At 46.9% G+C, this 19,784-nt stretch overlaps 1 protein-coding gene across 4 annotated transcripts in view; it reads right to left on the bottom strand.

Annotated features, from left to right (window-relative positions):
- LOC142498969 (death-associated protein kinase 2-like) overlaps positions 1-16,447 on the bottom strand; it is a 60,963-nt gene extending 44,516 nt beyond the window's left edge. For 3 of the 4 annotated variants that reach the window (XM_075607672.1, XM_075607667.1, XM_075607668.1), the window contains exon 1: positions 15,861-16,259. The gene's annotated coding sequence lies outside the window, so the exon portion shown is untranslated. Of the gene's footprint in view, positions 1-15,860; positions 16,260-16,360 lie in introns of those variants that run through there. The other variant, XM_075607670.1, reaches the window with a different exon arrangement.
- Between the last annotated feature and the right edge of the window lie 3,337 nt (positions 16,448-19,784).

Raw genomic sequence — 19,784 nt, forward strand, 5'->3', positions numbered from 1 at the left:
AGATTACGCTGCTCTCCTCCCACACGGTCGAGATCGGGGCTTCTATTTTGTTTGCTTGTTTGAAGCCGTAGTTTATGCTACAGGAAGGATTCCCCATTACCACGCTGCCTCTCCTTCCCGGAGTCATTTGGGGAATCTATGGCATGGTGGCCAACTCAAGTCCTCAAGGGCCACCAACAACAGGTCAGGTGTGAAGGATATCCCTGCTTCAGCACAGGCGGCTCAATCAGTGGCTCGGTCAACGACAGACACACATCTGTGCTGAAGCAGCGATATCCTTCACTGCTGACCTCTTGGTGGCCCTTGAAGACTGGAGTTGGCCACTCCTGTTCTATGGGGTGTGACAACAACACATTATGACGGTCCAGATAAAAACATGGCGGGTTATCTATCAAAGTCTCCAGAGGCAGAAAATAGAAGCAGATTTATTAAAGAAGAAAGAGAAAAAACCTTAGTCCATTTCAATAGGATTATTTTCTTGGTGCTATTTATTTGCCAGAGTGTTTGCCTCCGTTTTGAAGCCAGGACACTTTGGAGATACCCATCAATGGGTGAGACGCATCAAAAAGGGGACACAGCGGCCTTTGCTGATGTAAAACTGGCACTGAAAGAAGTATTCTGAACATGCATCAATAAGAATCAATCCAACAGGATATTTTGCACCAGGTACATCAGATGAGTTACCAGGCACATCTATTATAATGAGATATACAACATTACATAACTGGGTTGACACAAAAATCTCCCTGACAACAATTTGGTCTCATTATCGCCTCTGCATCACGACCTGGATGAAATAATGTAACACACTTAATGAACTAGTTTCATGCATTTGGGCAGGGCATGATTTTTTAATGATGCTGTGCGTGTGGATGCACTCTCCTAAGAAAAGACATTCTGGAACTAGAGAGAGTGCAGAGAAGAGCTACCAAATTAATAAAGGGGATGGACATTCTAACTTATGAAGAGAGGCTAGCTAAACTAGATTTATTTACATTAGAAAAGAGACGTCTAAGAGGGGATATGATAACTATACAAATATATTCAGGGACAATACAAGGAGCTTTCAAAAGAACTATTCATCCCACGGGCAGTACAAAGGACTTGGGGGGATGGGGGGGGGGCATCCCTTAAGGTTGGAGGAAAGGAGATTTCACCAGCAATAAAGGAAAGGGTTCTTTACAGCAAGGGCAGTTACAATGTGGTATTCATTACCCCATGGAGACTGTGATGGCAGATACAATATATTTGTTCAAAAAAAAAAAAAAGAAGAAGGTTGGACATCTTTTTAGATGGGAAAGGTATACAGGGATATATCAAATAAGTAAACATGGGAAGAATGCTGATCCAGGGAATAATCTGATTGCCAATTCTTGGAGTCAGGAAGGAATTTATTTTTCCCTTTATGAGATATCATTGGATGATATAACACTGGGGTTTTCTGTTTGCCTTCCTCTGGATCAATAAGTAAGTATAGATATAGGATAAAGTATCTGTTGTCTAAATTTAGCATAGGTTGAACTTGATGGACGTACGTCTTTTTTCAACCTCATCAACTATGTAACTATGTAACTCTCGCACTGTCACGCACGGCAATACTCATAGATACGGAGGAATTCCCTTCTCCAAATGTCTTACGCGTGGTACTGATCTCCCTGTACTATGTAGATCACGGGGTGCTTAACGCCTGTCTTCAAGGCCCCCCAACAGGTCAGGTTTTCAGGTTATCCCTGCGTCAGCACAGGTGACTCAGTCGAAGACTGTGCTGAAGCTGGGATAGCCTTAAAAGCCTGACCTGTTGGGAGGGATCTTGAGGACTGGCGTTGAGCCCCCCTGCACTATTGCACAATACTGCCATTATGATGCACGGTTTGTATGCTTACCCTGTAACCCACTGTGCCAGTAATAAATACAAATCAGCATCATTAATAATACATTAACGTGGCTGGCACAGTTAACATGGTTCTCAACTTAGTGATTAATGTATAGACCGAGATCTCAGACTTTGAAGATGCTCATCAAAGCGAAATCTAAAGTGCCAGTCAATGAGATTAAAAGGGTGAGTGTAACGGCAGTGAAAAGATAGATAGGGCCATCATATTGAACTCTATGGGGCTACTGATGTGGGTAGGGGGATGTGCGTTTAAAAAGGAGGACAGCACCCTTGCAGAGAGAGTTGGGAGATATACGTTGTAGTCAGGTTCTCATTACTAAGTCCCTATGAGAGAACAGCTGGATTTAATATCTTTGTCCATATTGTGGAGTGCTGCCAGAGAGAAAAACTCGTGATTTCGGGAGCAGTTCAGTGGATGGATAACACACAGGAGACCAAAACACTGAAAAACGCTGGTGAAGTCCAGATACAGTACTGCAATATCTCTGCCAACACAGGGGGCGGAAGAGAGATCGGAGGCAGCCGGGACATGTAAGAAAAACCAAGGAGGAGCCAAAAGACCAGAAAGTGGGACCAACGTCAATATAGGAAGAACAACAACAGAGAAATATGGGTCACAGCAAGAGGATGTGCCACAAGCTACCAGACAAGTTTAACAGGCTGGGCTTCTTCTCACTACTTCCCTGGCATATCATTACAACCCTTTGCAAGATCCCCAAGCAGATCTGGGATTTGGGAGGCTTTTAAAAGGAGAACAACCTGCCTAGATAGGCAGCGGGCCCCCAAAACCGACCTTTTCTCCAGAAGTGACCTTTGCTTTTCCTTGTTCGTCTTGCCGACATACCTACTATAGCAGCATTGCAGTTTAGAGCCTACATCTGAAGACAAACCAGATAACCCCTCCACTCGCCACACATTGTAAAGCCATGCATTGCAGGTCTATCTGGCATCATAAGGGTTAAATAATGTACCCATCATTCAAAGAATAGCGATGGTGTTGTAGGACTGTGGGCAATACCTTCCTAAGTGGGGCGGAAGACTTAAAAGGTGTCTGTCTTTCGTAGCGGATTATTTGGGATTATAAAGGGAGTCACCTTCACACCCATTTTAAAAATAGCTGCTAAATTATATTAGCATGACAAAAAGAATGCAATATCATGGAGCTGTTTTTTATTAGATATGACAACTTAGAAAGATATTACAAACAACATTTCCGTCTCCTGCCTAAAACTTCTAATTTCCTGTCCCTCCCATCAATATCCGACAATCTCTCTCTAACACACCTCTTTAAAAATGCATGAGTAGTTCCAAAGTACTTTGGTAGCACTATACATCTCATATACACTTGCCATAACATCCTCCTACTGTCTCCAAGTTCTCCCTAGTTACAGAATAGATTGTAAGCTCCTTGGGGCAGCGACTCCTTTTCCGGTTTATGTCTGTACTCCTTATTCTCATTAGGTCTTCCTATAATTATGTCCCGTGTATTGCTGCTGTAAGGTGTGATGCACATGGAGAGTTTGAGTGCCAAAAAAATGTGGCTACAAATGTTTATTTAACACCTAGCATTTGGTAATGAAGGAGGAAACCCCTCCAACGCGTTTCGCATCTCCGTTAGAAATAATAGGACTGTTTTTGTGCAAAGCACACTTAGTATTTTTGAAGCGCAAACTTCTACAGTGATGCCTACAATCGATTCATGTTTAGCTATAAAGCAGATGTTATATGACAATATATAAACCTGTCAGCTCTTAACTGCCCAGCAAAAAAAAAAAATGCATTTTCAGTTCTACAAAAGAAAATTTAAAAAAAACAGGGATAAATAAATTCCTATAAATCAGGTGATTTCCAACAGGGGGTTCGGGAGGCACTAGGGTGAGGGTGACCCAACTCCAGGCCTCAAGGGCCACCAACAGGTCGGGTTTTCAGGATATCCCTGCTTCAGCACAGGTGGCTCAATCTTTGACCTGTTGGTGGCCCTTGTGAACTGGAGTTGGCTACCTCATGGTTATATAAATAAGTGTTTCTGTATGCCGTTACTTAGGCATTGTGTTGAACTGATCACCTGTGTATACTGTATTTCAATGTGGGCTGATTTTGCCATTGTGAGACTTATTGACACTTCTTGACACATTGTATACACATGAAAGGCAAGTCATGATTCCCTTGTGGGAATGAAGGGGTTAAGTGAGCGGCATTAGGACATCTTGCCAAAGCTATGGCTGGATCAGCCCCTCTCCGCAGGGAATTCCAAGCCATGTCTAAACCTGCCTATGTGATAAAAAATAAAGAAAGCCTCCTTCAGTAGTAACCCGAAATGTAGCTGGTCCCTAGAGAGAGGGTAACACAAGTGATTTCTGGGGAGGGGGGAAAGGAGTCTCCACACAGTGAGTGTCCTTGAGAGCGATACATCAGATCACACATTGCACGAGGGATTGCACGTGAATCACACGTTACAATTAGGAGGACGCCGCCTCCGTCCTGCAATGCATTCTATTTATATTTTCTCTTTCATTATATTTCACATATTTTTCAGAATCACTTTTATTGTTGCGTTGCCTGATTAAAAATCCACGTCACTTCATCAACATAACCCTTTAATGTTGTACAATTAGTAGTCTTCATTCTACCAGTTTGTAATGTCTCAAAATAATAAAAAATAAGGTGTGTGTATATATGTATAATTTCGCAGGCACAATCCTTTCCTGCCCCGAAGAGCTTACAATCTAATTTTGGCCCCTGAGGCACAGGGATATATAGCGTTTTGCCCACGATCACCAGGAGCAGACCCTAGGATTTGAACCGGGCTCCCTCCCACATCCAAGGCAGCGACAGAGGGAAATGACGCGAGCCAAATCCGATAAGCTTTGACGTCTGGCTGAGCGCAGCGATGGATCAGAACGATGTGTTCACATTAGAACTGAACGGAGCACGAGCGATACAGCTACCAGAAATTAAAGCCGCAGTCCGTCTTAGAGCAGCAGGACCCGCGATCATTTTTTTTGTAACCCAACATTATTTGTTTTACCAGAATAGGAAGCCGAGAGTCCCGGACCAGGGATGTGCCTTTTTCACCTCAGGGTACGCCCTGGTTCTTAACATACTAACCGCTGAAGGTTGTCCAGGGGAAACAAGATGGCGGGTTAAATATCCAGCGTTACGGCTGCCAATAGGAAGCCCCGTGTGACGCTGGGGATTTAAAATACCAGCATTGCCGTGAGTTTTTATTGGCGAAATTGATGGTGTTTCAGCCCCCCAAAGACCCCCTTATTGTAAACCTGGTACCGGACACATCACTTTTACATGATGGGGAGGGTGCTGCACCTGAGAACCAGTTTTTCGTATATTTTACATTGCCTTTACTTGCAATTTCGCTTCCTAATAACCTGACCGTGAGGCATGTGTCCTCCAGCAGTTTTGAATCCCAGTGTAACGTAATTGTTTCCGGGCCTCTAAAACAAATGGCTGCCATTGTCTTATAACCCAGCCAAGTGGCTGCACGGTACTTCCATCATTGGCATCCATACATAAAAAAATGGGAGGCGGAGACCCCCTTCTAAAGAAAATGGTATTATAATATTCTCTAGCACAGGGAAGCAGCATATTGAATAAGAACCGTAGACAAAAACGTTCCATCCAGGGGGTGTTGAACCCCGTTATTTCACGCTGCAGGGGACCCCTGGCGGCTCCCCGAGACATTTACCTCCAGTCGGTGTTGCAGGTTACTTCCTGTTCTTAAAATCACCTCGTGGGCCAATAGGAAGCTGTGATGGATGACGTGGCATCTTCCTATTGGCCCACGTGCTATGGTTAGATGTAAAGCGCCATTTTGTTTCCCCGAGTATCTTGGGATTCAAAAGGTTCTCCCGGAGCAGAAGTGAAGTTGGTTCGTCTCTGCTTCCTAGCCATACAAAAGGTTTTTTTTTTTTAAATTATGTTTTTTAAATTGAGTAGGACAGGGGCGGACATCTCCAGTCCTCAAGGACCACCAACAAGTCAGGCTTTAAGGATATCCCTACTTCAGCACAGGTGGCTCAGACTGAGCCACTAAGTCACTTGTGCTGAAGCAGGGATATCCCTAATATCTGGGTCTGTTGGGGGCCCTTGAGGACTGGAGTTGGCCACCCCTGGGAGTAGGAGGAACCACACCTTTTAACTTTAAAACTGCCTATTTTTGGCCTGGGGATTTTTTTTTTTTTTATCTGTGGTTTGGCCACGTCTCACGAACACACAAATCTATGTTTCCCCAGTGTCAGGGAACCGATCCTTGTTCTCGCTGCTTTCTGCAGTCCCAGCATGCACTAGGAGAGCATCACATGACATCAGATTCTCGCCAGTTCCTTGTAGCCCTGGGGCAATCCATGTGGAATGAGTTTAGGGAATAGGGACAGCTGCTTAGGGCCAGCAGTTCTCTCAAACCAGATGTTATCAGCAGAAGTCAGCACAAGTTCCACACAAGCCTTTGATCAATGGGCGTAAACACAGTTTTATAACTCCGAACGCACTGCAAGTGGTAGGAGAAGAGGGAGAGGCCACCATAAATAGAGATAAGTGTCCAGATTCTGGAAATCTGACACCCAAACCTCTGAAATCCAAACAAAATTTAGCATGAGGCTCTAATCACTGTGCTGGGCCCGAGGGGCAGAGAGCCAAAAAAACATTATTTTGGTCTCCCACTATCTTTGATCTGCTTCCCCCTTCCTAATAAAAGTATCTTTGATCTTTCATCTCCCTTCCTAATAAACCCTCCTCGCCCTTGATACTTGGTGTAGAGTCATGAAATAAATAATAAAAGAGAGATATATTTTTTTTTTTAATTATACATAAAAAGGATTTGTTTGGCTGGTTTGATTACGGTTTCCGGTGTGAAAACGGAGCACTGAACCAGGCAAAAATCACTCGGTGGCCCCGTAAAAAAATATATATTGGGTTTTAAAGGTACTGCATTGGATTCATATACTCATTACACAGTCCTTGATATTGCCGTAGAAATACCACTTTCTAGCACTATAGCCATTATTGCGAGTACTGCTGGATGTATGTGCTCAAATGTATATTCACCACTACCTCCGGTGCCTACCTAACCCCACTGAACGCTGTCGCAGTGGTAATCATGATGTTGCATCATTTGCGCAGGAGGATCTAATCAGCTGAGCACCATGCCCTTTTTCTGGACTTTTTTTTTTGCCGGTTTGATTACTGGACTTCGTATAAAAGCGGAGACAAGCCGGCCCCTATCTGACCCGTCTCAGCAAATCAGTCCAGCTCCTCCATTTGGCCGCGTTATAAGCGGATCGCGTTAGAAATAATGTACAATTGTATGCATTGTACAATTAAGTATTTAAGATACCAATAATCGTGCTGTAAAGTATTCATAAATACGAAAATTGGGAGCCACACTTGCATCGCGTTATAAGCGGATTTGCGTTGTAACGGATCGCGTTGTAACAGGGTTGAGCTGTAATTGTAATCTACTACTCTAGGCCTAGAAAGAAGGAATGATCACCATCTGACCAGTCTACCAGTCGGGACTGAACTACTGACCAACACACCCTTAACTATGGCCTACTACTTTAGGCCTAGAAAGGCCCACCTGACCCGTCTCTTACTCTCTCCCTCTCTTTTTCAGAAATTAGAGGGATATATATAGTTAACTTGTTTGACAGTACCAGTTAATTAGTTCCAGTTGGCATTTAGAAGATACAAGTTAATAGTAATTACTATAATATCCTTATCTGTTGGCTTATTAGAGATAAAGATATATTTATATATATATCCATGCCTGGCTTGGCTACTAATCTGCCTTCCCTTGACATGCAAGTCCTGGTAACAGTGCGGGCAGTATCAGGACCAATCCAGGGATTTCCCCACAAGCAGTCAGTTCCCTTGAGTAACAGGGCAGGAGGCGGGCTAAGGCCTGTGTTCTGCCCAATCCTGGTCTCAGACCTTGGACCTTCCCCCCCGCCCCCTGGTAATTAAGGGGCTGCACACCAAAATTTAGTTAGTGTCTCCCCCCCTGCGATAGACAGGTCTCACACAGAGGTGCTCAGGGCTCTCGCATCTGCTGTCCCCTCCCCTTGGGGGAGTGGGGGTGAGTACCTTACCTCTGACTATTAGAGAGTTAGGCAAGAGTTGGGACTGCCCTTGGTCCCTAGGCCAGGGATGGACATCCAGGAACCATCCTAAGGTTGAAGACCCATTTGACTGTGAATGCAGATACCCTTGCATGATGTATATTCAGAGGAGAGGAGAGAGAATAAAGTGTTCCCGTTCACCTATATTCCTGCCTGGTGTGCAATCAGTGGGGAGTAGTGTAAGTTCTCCTGCAGGGATTGCCTTCATCTTCCTGGTGCCTACAAGAGATGGAGGCGCTGACACCCGTGAGCTAAAGAACCAGTATCTAGCCCAGAAGCCTGTCCTGATGTCCCCATAACCACCGGCGGACGACTCAGCATCCTGTAAGCCAGCAGGTATCCATCCAGCTCTACACACTCTGTAATTGGGAGATCTGGCTGAAGGTGGGGGGAAACACACACACACACACCGAGCTTTAATAATTAAAAACGAATAGACGATAATGTTTTGTGGCTAACGAAATGCTTTTATTTGTGCAAGCTTTCGAAATACACTGATCTCTTCTTCCGGCGGTGTTAGGCCTGGGACATAGTAAACACTTTTGTGCTGCTGCTCACTGTTGCTTGCTGCCGCTCGCTCTACCAGGAGCTTTTTGCTGTCCTGGCAGAGGAGACAGCAAGCGCGCTTGGGAGGCGGGTATCACTGTGTGTGTGTCACTTGGTAGCTGTCAGTGTGTGTGTGTGTGTCACTTGGTAGCTGTCAGTGTGTGTGTGTGTGTCACTTTGAAGTGGTCTGTGTTGTTTGTGTGTCACTGGGGAACGTGTGTGTGTGTGTGTGTGTGTGTATATATATTATATAATATTTTAAAAATTAAAAAAAAAAGACATGTGAGAATAAATTATTTATTAACATTGTGCAACTTTGATAAATATATTCACACACAACACACACACCTCTGTGCTGCCTCTACTCTGTCTGGTGGCTGAGCTCTGCTATCTCAGAACACCGACACAGTAGGGGAAAAAAAGGCTGCAGCCCCATTGGATGGGAGCGGTCACGTGACCGCTCCTCCGCTCCCCCAAGCGGCAAAATTAAAACTCTCCTGTCTCTTCTGATTTTCTCAGCCTCCGCACGCATCAGCGCGCATGCGGAGGGAGAAACTATAGCCGCGCTGATTACAGATGCAGGGGCTTTGTGCATCTGTTCAGCGCGGCTCAGCCCGCCTCAGCGACGCTGATTTCACTATGTCCTAGGCTTTACATTGAATAAAGCAAGCAAGGGTTTTACTGTGTATGTGTGTATCTGTGTATATGGATAGATAGACACACACAAAACATTAAGACAGAGCTAAAGATACCTGCTAATGAAATATAAATCTAGCAATAAACGCTAGTAGTAATAATAGGTATCACTAAACATATAAACACACACATTCACAGCTAGCTCAAACTCCTACACCAACCACATCATGAATATATATTTATGTCAAAAAGAGTGCTACTGAGCGTGGCAAATGTATATAACAAAAGACATGGGTGCCCAATGCTACATCCAATTGACAAAACATATATGGTAATAAGTATAAAGTTTAAAAATACTTCAATAATAATATTTGGACAGCACATGCAAATTTCGAATCCAACAGAAGGATGAGAACAGCAGCCTGCAAGAGCAGGTTGTTAGAAAAACAGAGAAGGCCAGCGGAGCAAGAATATAACAATTTGTAATAAAACTATATATGACTAATAAAAATAATCTAATAAATAATAAATCTGAACTAGACCTAAAATAATAAAATTGATAAATTTGTTAACAAAATAAATAATAATTAAAAAAAATAAGATGAATGTATATAAAACACAAAGAAAGGGAGCAGTGACTGCTCAACCCAGACCTCCCTAAATGAGACACCCATACGCCGAGACAGAGGGACCCGGCGAAGGTCTAGATGATGGTACTTGCTTCAATGCATTCGTTGAACCCTTTAGGGGGATAATGTCCCCAGTGTATAAATCCAAAAGGTTTCTTTAGCACTCAGCCTCTTAAATCTGTCACCCCTTAATAGTGAGGGAGGAACGGCTTCCAAGCCCATAATAGTCATAGACTGAGGATCTTTCTTATGTATTTGTAAAAAAATGTCTAGATAGACTATGCATTTGGAAGCCCCTTACTACATTCCGACGATGTTCGAAGAATCTTGTTGCTAAAGTCCGTGTCGTCCTCCCAATATACTGTGGTGCACAGCTACATGAAATTACGTATACCACATATGTGGACAAACAGTGGATATGGCCGATCCAGAATGTTCTAAATGATCACTGTGTGAAACTTCTTTCTGTGCTGTTTTGGCGGTGCTTGCATCAAATACAACGTCCTCTACCACAACAAAAGTTGCCATGCACAAGGGTCTTTTATTGGCTAGACTATTGTACTTCACCGATTTTTATTTACTAGACGTCAAGATGGTCTTCATATTCCTTGCTCTTTTGAACACCACAGGAATTTGTTGAGGTAACCTTGAACCAATAAAAAGGATCACTTTCTACAATTCTCCAATGTTTATTGAGTACTTGTTTGATCTTGTGTGCATATGGATTATATTTAGTAATACATTTGGGGAGTTCATAGGGTGAGTCAACTGGATGTTTACGGTTTTTATCATAAAATTTACCTATTTTGTTTCGAGATTGTTCCAGAAGACAATCCCTGTCTATATATGTGTTTCACAGACTCAAATCTTTAGTATGTATGATAGATAGATAGGATAGAGATAGGACACACACACACACAACCAATCCAACATCAGACCTGTCTCCACATTGATACCAGTAAACACGAATCAGTATACAGAACATAGACAAACTGTACAGTACAATGAATAATATCATTAGTCAGCAGTTGCTACAAGGACAAAATACCGGATTCCATTTTTATAGGACATTGCTAGTTAGGTCACATGATGCTGTCTCTTGGTACTGGCAGTGATAACACTATCCGACCTTTGTATCGACCAGTGTAGAACAGTACACCCTTTACTGTGCATGCAATGTCTTGTATATAATGTATAACCCGGCTCACATAATGTAACCATGTATCTGTCATCATAACTCTGTGCCCAGGACATACCTGAAAACGAGAGGTTACTCTCACTCTATTACTTACTGGTAACACATTTTATAAATAAATAAACGCTCCTCATAGTCTTGCCCTGTCTTGGTTTTCCCCTCTTCCTGGTCTTTGCCGGACGTACAAGCAGATATAAACCACATTTATTATCATTATCATCATCAATTCATCATCATCATCATCATCGCTAAATAGTTTTCAACTATAAATACACATAAGAAGCAACAAGATTCTGGGTAACAAACTCACATCTTCCCCACAACCCAAACCCTTTTGATGAGTTTTGGCAAATGCAGACAAAAAAAAAAAAAGCTCAACCAATTCAGAACCAAACCCAAACCATGGGGTCCAGTGCACATTTCCAATCAGAAGGTTTGTAGCATGCACTGCTTTACCTATTTGGCAGCAAATGGTTAAATGACTAGAACATTGATTAATACCTATGACTGATGGATTCACACATCTGCAGAGTCCCTCCTATCCCAGATCTTAGTCGCTGCAAATAATTCAGAAGTAGACAGAATTGCCTCAATTAATTTTCATAGATTAACAGCCATAATACTACTAATATTTTGGGACAGGGATTCCTTAACCCCCCCCCCCCCCCCTAATCTCTCTCCTTTCCCTAAGATGGGAGCATGAAACCGTGGAGAAGAGAGGCTGTAATGTGAGTTCCTGGGAGATCACTGGGGAGGCTTCGTCAAGCAGGGAGGAGACCAGGGCTGAAGAGCATGAGAATATATATATATATATATATATATATATATATATATATATATATATATATATATATATATAGTTGCAGACCTGCCTAAGACATGCAGATGAGCATACAGCTATATTTGCATATTTGCTTTCCTGTGGAGGGTTTTTGTCACTTTTTTTACTCACCATAACTTAACTCAGTATTATGATATATATATATATTTCCTCCAACCTCTTATCAATTCCTTCAAGAAGCCAAAAAGGTGACATTCCTCTTAAAAGGTTCAGTATACGGTTACTAATCCTTTCATGTGATCTCCCCCCTCTGGCAAAGTTCGTGGGGTGTTACACAGATGACAGGCTGGAGATGTTACAGAGATAGCATTGCAGGGTACTCCGGACACATTATATGGGATGTGGAAAAAGGACATTGTAATAATAACACACACACACACACACACACACACACATACATATATAGTAACAATATAACTAGCTCCATGTAACAATGGTTTTTCAGGCACAATGTGACACGATTTGCTCATTTGCGTGTCATTTCCCACGGGACTCTAGTAGTAGTAATAATCTTAATGGTGGTAATAGTAGTAGTGGTAGTAGTAGTAGTAGTAGTAGTAATAGTATATAAAAAACAAAAAAATAAATTATCTCGCGATGCTCCCCCCTCCGCCCGGCAGGCCGGTCAGACGGACAAAAGCTTGGCTCAAGGGATGACTTGCAATAGATTGCAGATGAATGATTTAGCACCAGGTTCCCCACGAACGTGCGGTGTGCTACGGGAGAGAGGCGGCCCCCTTCTGTCCGTGCTCCGGTTCCGAGGCGAGCGGCACTGCCCGCCGGCTATCGTCACGTTTACGGGGGGGTTGGGGGGGGGGGGGGATTCTGATTTAGAGGTGTTCAGTCCTAATGCCACATATGATAGCTTCGCCCCATTGGGCGGTAACTTTGAGATTCTACAGGACTTTCACTTTTCGACAGAACCACCGATTGAGCCAGCTGTGCTGAAGCAGGAATATCCTGAAAACCTGCCCTGTTGGTGGCCCTTGAGGACTGGCGTTGGCCAGCCCCTGCTTTAACCCAACTTGCTGGAAATTAAAAATGACTATTCCTGGCTCTTATCATGGCCGACAGCAGGCAACATTCCACAGATTTCTCTGGGTGTGCAGTGGGATGAATGGTCTATATTAAGAATCTGGCACAAACAGCGCGATAGATTCTCCAATGCTGCAGCTATTATAAGGGAAGAAATGACAGATAACCTCCTCACTGCTGCGAGGAGATCGTGGAATAAGATGCGCCGCATCGGTGAGCTCAAGCGCAAAAAAAAACACACGAGTGTATAACGGATACTCCGCTGCACATTACAGGCGTGTGTATACAAACCACACAATTAGAGAGAGGACATGTCAACTTCAATTCAGGTCGCTTAAATACCACTGAAGAAAATCCCCGTGATCACAGCTGTTGGCTTTTACAAGGTTTATTCTTGTGGTTTTCAAATTTGGCCCCGGGTTTTAGGCGTAGGAAAAACATTTTTTTGGCCTCCTTGCTCTGCACTCCTTCCTTTTCCAATGTGCCCTCAAGTCGTGTTCACGGGCAGTGGGGTCTTCTTACAGACAGGACCCCCAGAAAACTGTGACAAACACTATATCACATAAACTAGCGAAGACACATACACACCTAGTGCTAAGGGTCATGGTGCACTAGACCCTTAGCACCAGGAGTGTGTTTGGCTTCACTAGTTTGTGTGATACAGATGTTAGGAATAAGTTACTAGATGAAGGACCCGCAGAGGTTTGAAAGCTTCGAACAGATCAACTGGCCCAATAAAAGTATCATACCACCTACTCCCTCCCCATCCTTTGTTACTGCATGGGTGCTTAAATCCAGTACTCAAGCCCCCCCACCCCCCGTTCCTGCCCCCCAAACAGGTCAGGTTTTCAGGTTATCCCAGCTTCAGCACAGGTGAAAGACCGAGCCTCTGATTGAGCCGAAGCAGGGATATCCAGAAAACCTGACCTGTTGGGTGTGGGCTTGAGGACTGGAGTTGAGCACCCCTGTATTACTACATAGAAAAAAAGGACTCACACAGCTACCCACCCTTACCTTGCCAAGAATAAGTAATTCATTCACAGAGGTTACATTGCACTTGGGTGCTTATTCTATCTCAGCCGAAGCGTCCGATCGGCATCAATGGGGAATTTTGACCGAGAACAGCCCGATCGGTCCCTTGGGCTGATACAGAATAAGTGCCTTAGTTCACAAATGCACTTCTGGTCCACTAGGCCTGGCTGTGATTCCCCAAGTATAGAACTGCAAGCTATGTCACTTAATCAGAACACTTGGTAGTCACATGGAGACCGGCCTAGTATGTATGTATGTATGTATGTATGTATGTATGTATATTCCACACAACCATGCACATGGTACAACAATACAAGTATACTGTCAGCTGTTAGAGACCTACTGACTTAACTATCCCTTATTTGCCCATACATTTAAATAATCTAAGGTCTTTATTGATGTACGTACAAGGGAAAGTTGTGAAGCTACCTCGAAACATTTTGCAATTTCATTCTTTATTTTTCATCTACACCATTTCTGCTAGGAGGTAGTTCTCTGCATCCACTATTCTTTGTACTCACTGCACCCACTGCTATTTTCCCCCTCACATGGAGTGTCCCTACGGCTACCAGGTGCCAAAGAGCTTGCAATCTTTATGTTGGAACCCAAGGCATAAGATAAGGTGACCTATTTATCACACGTTATAATGCTGAACTTGAAGTGGGATCATCCACGTCTTATCCTTAAGGGTTGGTGACTGTGGGAGAATCTGTTGCTAGAATAGCAGCGATCAGAGGCTAGGGGGAAATATTCCAGGCCTCCCCAAATATAATAATCTTAGATGTCTGTACTTTAAACAGGCTGAACTCTGAAGGGTCACAAATGTATTTATTTATAAAAACGTTTTACCAGGAAGTAATACATTGAGAGTTACCTCTCGTTTTCACGTACGGTGATACTCGGCATCACTAGACAGTACAGAAGGCCCAGGAGTAGCTCAGTGCTAATGTCACTGCCTCAAGTGGGTGAAATGTCAGCTCAACTTGTGACCTTGGGTAAGTCACTTTATCTCCCTGTGCCTCAGGCACCAACATTGGGTTGTAACCTCTACAGGGCAGGGACTTGTGACTGCAAAAAGAATCCGTACAGTGCAGCATACACCGTCAGCAATATAGAAGTATGTTTCTATTATATATAATATTTCTATGTGGACACATTACACAGTAAGGTGCTGCAATGCAGAGCCGGCTGCTGAAAGGGTAAAGTGTGGAAATACGAAAGCACATAAAAAAGGCACAGCATGAAATCCAAAGCTTGCATCACATGGTGCGTCTGGGGAATCTTCAACAACACGGCACATTTTGGTGATGTAGCGTTTAACAATGCGCCTTTTATTTTTTAGGCGGTCCATAAAATATGGCTTCATTTGTAGTTTAATTTTGTCGAGCGATGGTCAGTGCTAAATATTAATGGCATAATTACCACATGTGTGTGTGTGTGTGTGTGTACACACACACACACACACACACACACACACACACACACACACACACACACACACACACACACACACACACACACACCAGTCCGGTCTAATTAATGTGGTGCGAGTCTCACTCATTACAAAACAGTATCCCTTATTCGTCTGATTAATTGGCTGCCCTTATATACTTCACAAAAGTCGCGCTCTGGCGTCAGAATTATTTCATTGGTTGGTACCAACACAAAACAAACCCACAACTTAACTAAGTATCCCTAAACATTAACCCCTTCAGAGCCACAGGAGTCAGTGACACCTTGGCAGGCCGTTCTGGCACTGAAAGCGTTAAAATGAAAAACCCCACAGCGCCCAAAACCCCACATCACCTCACAAAGGTATAAGAGCAAACATGCCAGGGTCCTGTTACCAACACAATATTTACTCTGGCACACACAAAAAAGCCATAATGTAAACAGTTACTGCAGTTAATATACTCACCACCCAGCTTCCTGTGCTGCGAGCAGGTCTCCTGTCCTGTGCTAGTCTGAAGTGGGGCTGTGTGAGACCCCCCTCCTAAAATTCCTGGGCCTGGGGGTCTTTGGTCTCCTCCTCCCTCCCAAAATCACCAGTCTGCAGTCCTCCTCACTCCCCAGGTCTCTGTTATTGGGCTGAAACTGAAGCAACTCCACCTCCCGCTAATCACTTTCTGTTGGTTGCTGAAGTTTCTTTCTTTTCAGCCTCTTACTGGTTTGCTCCAAATTAGGAGAGGATGCAGGACTTGCCTTGTGTGTGCGTGTGTGTGTTTGTGTGAGTGTGTGTCTGTGTAATGCCTGTTTTTCTTTCTGCAATACTACAACCAAACTGCTCCTGCTTCCTGCTTGCTGATGTGGGAACTCCCTAAGGGGAACTCAGTGGGCTGGCTTTGTCACTGCAGGTAAAAGCACAGAAAGGTGTTGCAGGAATGCACCTTGTTTATACAGCACTGAGTAATAACATACCTGCCGAGTACTGCGCAGGGGAGAACACCTCAGCCAGAATAGCTGCTGCTGCTGCTGCTGCTGCTGCTGCTGCTGCTAGGATGATCTTTCAGGCATGGTGCAGAATGAGAGCTGAGCTTGGAATTATCTCTCTGCTCTCCCTCGACCCCTACCCCCTCTTCTCTCTCAACCCCTATCCCCTCTTATCCCCTATCCCCTCTTCTCTCTCCCCCTATCCCCTCCTCTCTCTCCCCCCTATCCCCTCCTCTCTCTCTCAATCCCTATCCTCTTTTCTCTCTCTCTCAACCCCTATCCCCTCTTCTCTCTCTCTCTCCCCTATCCCCTTCTCTCTCTCTCTCTCCCCTATCCCCTTCTCTCTCTCTCCCCTATCCCCTTCTCTCTCTCTCTCCTATCCCCTTCTCTCTCTCTCTCCTATCCCCTCTTCTCACTCTCTCTCCTATCCCCTCTTCTCACTCTCTCTCCTATCCCCTCTTCTCTCTCCTATCCCCTCTTCTCTCTCTTTCTCTCTCTCTCTCTCTCTCTCTCTCCACTCTTCTTTCCTATCTCTATCTTCTCTCTTTCCTATCTCTCTCTTCTTCTCTTTCCTCTCTCTCTTCTCTCTTTCCTATCTCTCTCTTCTTCTTTCCTATCTCTCTCTTCTTCTTTCCTATCTCTCTCTTCTCTTTCCTATCTCTCTCTTCTTCTCTTTCCTATCTCTCTCTTCTTCTCTTTCCTATCTCTCTCTCTCTTCTATCCCCTCTTCTCTCTCTCCCCATATTCTCTGTCTTCTGTGACCAGGGCTTGGACACATTCTCTTTGTGGCTTTCTTGTCCATTGCTGCAGCTCAGTGGGAGGGAGGCAGTAAGCTTGTTGGTAATAGTAGGACAGAGTTTATTTGCAATGGTTTACAGGGGAAACAGTGCAGTGCTGGGTATGAGGCAAGCACTGTGCTCTTAAAGCTGCAATACCATTCAGCAACATATACTGGGTCTGCAAAAAAGTGTCAGTATCTACTATATATTTGTGAAATCACTGTATGTCTGCGTCCCAAGGGTCAATCGCATTGGACCTTGGGCCTGTCACTCCGGCTCAGGCCATGCCCGCCCCCGCACACCTCTCATTGGCCTACGTCCAACACCAATGCCACACTGTCCCACCCCTCACTGACTCTCATTGGCCTGCGTCCAATGCCCGCCCCCCCACACCTCTCATTGGCCTGTGTCCCACCCCTCACTGACTTTCATTGGCCTGCGTCCAATGCCCGCCCCCGCACACCTCTCATTGGCCTGCGTCCCACCCCTCACTGACTCTCATTGGCCTGCGTCCAATGCCCACCCCCGCACACCTCTCATTGGCCTGCGTCCAACACCAATGCCCTAATACTTCCACACTGTCCCACCCCTCACTGTCAAAACCTTCACGTCTGCTACCACAGACTGCCGAATCAGGTACAGAATCTACACACAACGCACAAACACAGCACACACACACATTCACCAAACACTGCAGACTGCCTCTTCAAACCCCCCCTCCCCTCCACGCCACACATCTCCCTCCCGCAACCGGACCGCGAGGCCGCGGCCTCCACTCACACACCATGGCAACGATGTCCCTCCCCCTATCCCGCTACCTCACACAGTGTAGCTCCCGCGAACCGCACAGCACGCCTCATCTCCTGCACCTCACACAGCTCCCTACCGCAACCAGACCGCGAGGCCCCCTACCCCGCTACACCATGCCACCAATGTCCCTCCCCCTATCCCGCTAGCTCACACAGTGTAGCTCCCGCGAACCGCACAGCACGCCTCACATCTCCTGCACCTCACACATCTCCCTACCGCAACCAGACCGGAAGGCCCCCTACCCCGCTACACCATGCCACCAATGTCCCTCCCCCTATCCCGCTACCTCTCACAGTGTAGCTCCCGCTACACACCACTCCCTCCCGCTACACACCACTCCCTCCCGCTCCATTCCCTCCCCGGCGGGGGAACAGGCAGGCTGCCACGCGGCGCCTAAGATGGCGGACCCCCTTCCTCCCTCGCGCTCCATTCCCTCCCGCTCCACTCCCTCCCGCTCCACTCACCACCCTCTCCGCTCCATTCCCTCGCGCTCCACTCACCACTCCCTCCCGCTACACACCACTACCTCCCGCTACACACCACTCCCTCCCGCTACACACCACTCCCTCCCGCTACACTCACCTCCCTCCCCGGCGGGGGAACAGGCTGCCACGCGGCGCGTAAGATGGCGGACCCCCTTCCTCCCTCGCGCTCCATTCCCTCCCGCTCCACTCACCTCCCTCCCGCTCCATTCCCTCCCGCTCCACTCACCTCCCTCCAGCTCCATTCCCTCCCGCTCCACTCACCTCCCTCCCGCTCCCTCCCCGGCGTGGGAACAGGCTGCCACGCGGCGCGTAAGATGGCGGACCCCCTTCCTCCCTCGCGGCACCGAGTGAGAAGATGGCGGCGGCCGGAAGTACAGGTAGGTGTCGCGTGTGTTGCTCCCCCACCTCCCCCCCACCTGCGGCGCCGCCGCCGCCACACAGAACTGAGAAAGGGCGCATCACGGGACTGAGACGCGTGTGTGTGTGTGTGTGTGTGTGTCACTGCCCCCCCTCCTGTCCACTGCCCCCCCCCTCCTGTCCACTGCCCCCCCCCTCCTGTCCACTGCCCCCCCTCCTGTCCACTGCCTCCTGTCCACTGCCCCCCCCTGTCCACTGCCCCCCCCTGTCCACTGCCCCTCCTGTCCACTGCCCCCCCCCTCCTGTCCACTGCCCCCCTCTCCTGTCCACTGCCCCCCCCCTGTCCACTGCCCCCCCCTCCTGTCCACTGCCCCCCCCTCCTGTCCACTGCCCCCCCCCTCCTGTCCCTCCTGTCCACTGCCCCCCCCCTCCTGTCCACTGCCCCCCCCTCCTGTCCACTGCCCCCCCCCTCCTGTCCACTGCCCCCCCCCTCCTCGTCCACTGCCCCCCCCTCCTGTCCACTGCCCCTCCCCCTCCTGTCCACTGCCCCCCCCCCTCCTGTCCACTGCCCCCCCCTCCTGTCCACTGCCCCCCCCTCCTGTCCACTGCCCCCCCCCTCCTGTCCACTGCCCCCCCCTCCTGTCCACAGCCCCCCCCCCTGTCACTGCCCCCCCTCCTGTCCACTGCCCCCCCCCTCCTGTCCACAGCCCCCCCCCCTCCTGTCCACAGCCCCCCCCTCCTGTCCACTGCCCCCCCCCCTCCTGTCCACTGCCCCCCCCCCCTCCTGTCCACAGCCCCCCCCCTCCCTGTCCACAGCCCCCCCCTCCTGTCCACAGCCCCCCCCTCCTGTCCACTGCCCCCCCCCTCCTGTCCACTGCCCCCCCCCTCCTGTCCACAGCCCCCCCCTCCTGTCCCACCAGCCCCACCCCTCCTGTCCACTGCCCCCCCTCTCCTGTCCACTGCCCCCGTCTCCTGTCCACT

This window comes from Ascaphus truei, chromosome 7 (genome assembly GCF_040206685.1).
Source record: "Ascaphus truei isolate aAscTru1 chromosome 7, aAscTru1.hap1, whole genome shotgun sequence".
Taxonomy (NCBI): domain Eukaryota; kingdom Metazoa; phylum Chordata; class Amphibia; order Anura; family Ascaphidae; genus Ascaphus; species Ascaphus truei.